Raw genomic sequence first — 4,155 nt, 5'->3', positions numbered from 1 at the left:
TAGGGAAGATTTCATTTTCATAAATTATTATAGATATTATTCTAATCTTTATACCAAAACATGAACCAAATTTCAGCTTGCTAAAATTTACCTCTCATCATTTCTATCATATAGATTTGGATTCTTTTTCCCTACCTGTGAGACAATTCCACAATCTTCTTATTTATTTATTTTCTTATGTTCACCTAAAATGACAATGTCAACATTTTTCTATTGAGAATTCTTAATAGTTATAGATCCCATCATATGATACTGATCTTTCTGGGTCTTTTAAATTTGGAAAGGCCACTAAGATCATTTCATTGATTTCTACTACAACTAATGAGAAAAAAAAATTACAAAGAATATTTTTAAAATTGAAGAGTACAAATCCATGAGTGTTTCGGAGGTCATAATTCATAGATAAGAAAATATCTATAAATGAAACATTATATTATCCCCGCTACATGATAACAAGTGAGCTTGCCACAGTTTCACAGCTGTTAGCAAAAGAACTTGTGAGAGAAAAGAACTTGTTCTCTCATGGCAGAGAAGAAAGAATAAACTTCCCATAACAACAACAAATCAAAAGCACTGCTGTTAAGTTAATCCAAATTCATATCTATAGGATATCAAATGCAAATCTATAGGAGAGAGTAGAATTATGAACAGACTGTAAACTAAGCGTAAACATTCTGCATCCATGAAGGGTCTGGAAGATTTTAATTGTCAGCCTTTTGGTTAGAAGCTAAATTCTTTAACCACTGACTGCAAGTACAAACTACACATAAAATACCATGTCAAAATAAAAAAAAAATCACAGTACTAAATCATAATCATGATATTATGGGGGGGAAGTAATTAATAAAAAATGAATCAAAAAGAAAGAATTAGCACTATAAATAGTTAGGCTATTTGGTGTTGTGCAGTAGGACACAAAAAGATCATTGTCTACAGATAGATTTGTTTTGGCAATGAAAATAATGTGAGCTAGGTTGGTTTATTTAAATTTTGTTCTCAAAGGCTACCAAGAGTCTGAGCCCGACGATGAGGCCTGGAACGGGAGCCAAGCGTGGAGGCCTCATGGTGAGTGAAATGGAGAGCCATCCTCCGTTGCAGGGTTCCGGGAACGGGGAGCGGAGATTGCCCGGCTCAAGCCTTTGCTCCAGCTCTTGGGTCTCTTCTGACGGCTTCCTGAGGAGACGGCCCTCGATGCGACACCCTGGCATGCATTATGCTCCTATGGGAATGCACCCTATGGGTCAGAGAGCAAATATGCCACCTGTACCTCATGGAATGATCCCTCAGATGATGCCCCCTATGGGAGGACCACCAATGGGACAAATGCCTGGAATGATGTCTTCAGTTATGCCCGGGATGATGATGTCGCATATGTCTCAGGCTTCCATGCAGCCTGCTTTACCACCAGGAGTAAATAATATGGATGTAGCAGCAGGTACTACATCTGGTGCAAAATAAATGGGACAGAACATAAATCACCTGATGGAAGGACTTACTATTACAATACTGAAACAAAGCAGTCTACTTGGGAGAAACCAGATGATCTTAAAACACCTGCTGAGCAACTGTTATCTAAATGGAAGGAATACAAATCTGAATCTGTAAAGTCTTACTATTACAATTCTCAAACAAAAGAATCACGCTGGACCAAACCTAAAGAACTTGAGGATCTTGAAGCGATGGTCAAAGCTGAGGAAAGCAGTAAGCAAGAAGAGTCCACTACTACATCAGCAGCCCCTGTTCCTACAACAGAAATTTCGACCACAATGAGCACTATGGCTGCTGCAGAAGCAGCTGCTGCAGCCGCCGCCAATGCCAATACTTCCACTTCTACTTCAAATACTGTCGGTGGAACAGTTCCAGTTGTTAGTGAACCTGAAGTCACTTGCATTGTTGCTACTGTTGTTGATAATGATAATACAGTAAATATTTCAACTGAAGAACAAGCACAACTTTCTAGTAGTACCCCTGCTATTCAAGAGCAAAGTGTTGAAGTATTCAGTAATACAGAAGAAACCTCTAAGCAGGAAACTTTAGCTGACTTTACTACCAAAAAAGAAGAGGAAGAAAGCCAGCCACCCAAAAAGACTTATACCTGGAATACAAAGGAAGAAGCAAAGCAGGTCTTTAAAGAATTATTAAAAGAAAAGAGAGTACCATCTAATGCTTTGTGGGAGCGAGCTATGAAAATGATCATTAATGACCCACGATACAGTGCTTTAGCAAAGTTAAGTGAAAAGAAACAGGCCTTTAATGCTTATAAAGTCCAAACTGAGAAAGAAGAAAAAGAAGAGGCACGATCAAAATACAAAAAAGCTAAAGAATCTTTTCAGCATTTTCTTGAAAATCATGAAAAAATGACTTCTACAACTAGATACAAAAAAGCATAGCAAATGTTTGGAGAGATGGATGTCTGGAATGCAATATCAGAACGTGATCGTCTTGAAATCTATGAAGACGTTTTGTTTTTTCTTTCAAAAAAAGAAAAGGAACAAGCAAAGCAGTTGCGGAAGAGAAACTGGGAAACCTTAAAAAATATACTTGACAATATGGCTAATGCAACATACTCTACGACACGGTCTGAAGCACAACAATATTTGATGGATAATCCAACTTTTGCAGAAGATGAGGAGTTACAAAACATGGACAAAGAAGATGCATTAATTTTCTTTGAAGAACACATTCGGGCTTTAGAAAAAAGAAGAAGAGGAGGAGAAACAGAAAAGCATGCTGAGAGAAAGGAGACAACAAGGTAAAAATAGGGAATCTTTTCAGATATTTTTAGATAAATTGCATGAACATGGACAACTACTTTCTATGTCATCTTGGATGGAATTGTACCCAACAATTAGTTCTGACATTAGATTCACTAATATGCTTGGTCAGCCTGGATCAACTGTGCTTGATCGTTTCACGTTTTATGTTGAGGATCTTAAAAGCACATCATCATGATGAGAAGAAGATAATAAAAGACATTCTAAAGGATAAAGGATTTGTAGTAGAAGTAAATACTACTTTTGAAGATTTCATGGCAATAATCAGTTCAACTAAAAGGTCAACCACATTAGATTCTGGAAATATTAAACTTGCTTTCAGTAGTTTGCTAGAAAAGGCAGAAGCCCGTGAACATGAAAGAGAAAAAGAGGAGGCTCGGAAAATGAAACGCAAAGAGACTGTCTTTAAGAGTATGTTGAAACAAACTGCTCCTCCAATAGAATTAGATGCTGTTTGGGAAGATATCCGAGAGAGATTTGTAAAAGAGCCTGCATTTGAAGACATAAGTCTAGAATCTGAAAGAAAACGAATATTTAAAGATTTTATGCATGTACTTGAGCATGAATGTCAACATCATCATTCAAAAAACAAGGAACATTCTAAGAAATCTAAGAAACATCATAGGAAATGTTCTCACTCTCGATCGGGGTCAGATTCAGATGATGACGATAGCCATTCAAAGAAGAAAAGACAGCGATCTGAGTCGCGCTCTGCTTCGGAGCATTCTTCTAGTGCTGAGTCTGAGAGAAGTTATAAAAAGTCAAAAAAGCATAAGAAGAGAAGACATAAATCTGACTCTCCAGAATCAGATACTGAGCGAGACAAGGACAAAAAAGAAAAGGATCGTGAAAGTGAAAAGGACAGAAGCAGGCAAAGATCAGAGTCAAAACACAAATCACCTAAGACAAAGACTGGAAAGGATTCTGGTAATTGGGATACTTCTGGCAGTGAACTGAGTGAAGGCAAATTAGAAAAGCGCAGAAGGACCCTTTTTGAGCAACTGGATGATGATCAATAAATTATACCGAATATAAAAAAAGGGCTACCAAGAGTTTAAAGAATAAATTAGTGCTATATGGTTTCAAAGTTTTTGTATCTTTTCATTGTTGTTGTTGTTGTTGTGTACCATTGAGTCGGAATCGACCCATAGCCGAAACTCTAGTGGGTTTTCAGAGGCAGTTAATCACATGGGAGGAGACTGCCTATCCTTCTTTCACGGAGGAGCTGATGTGGCCTTGAATTACATGCCTTTAGGACTACAGCACAGCTTCTTACCACTAGGCCAACACAGCTCCTTGTCCTTATATTATACAATGATATATTTCAGTTTAGTAAATAATTTACCTGAATTAATAAATTAACATAGTGAAGCTACATTTA

At 37.2% G+C, this 4,155-nt stretch overlaps 1 pseudogene across 1 annotated transcript; it reads left to right on the top strand.

Annotated features, from left to right (window-relative positions):
- The first annotated feature begins 1,017 nt into the window (after positions 1-1,017).
- On the top strand, positions 1,018-3,802 carry LOC102876024 (annotated as a pseudogene). Its single transcript, XR_438999.1, has 2 exons — positions 1,018-1,064; positions 1,191-3,802. The product of XR_438999.1 is annotated as a pre-mRNA-processing factor 40 homolog A-like (transcript).
- Positions 3,803-4,155: the final 353 nt, after the last annotated feature.

This window comes from Elephantulus edwardii, unplaced genomic scaffold (assembly GCF_000299155.1).
Source record: "Elephantulus edwardii isolate Elephantulus edwardi_28Jun2011 unplaced genomic scaffold, EleEdw1.0 scaffold00253, whole genome shotgun sequence".
NCBI lineage: Eukaryota > Metazoa > Chordata > Mammalia > Macroscelidea > Macroscelididae > Elephantulus > Elephantulus edwardii.
This window is presented reverse-complemented; position numbering and strand designations above follow the sequence as displayed.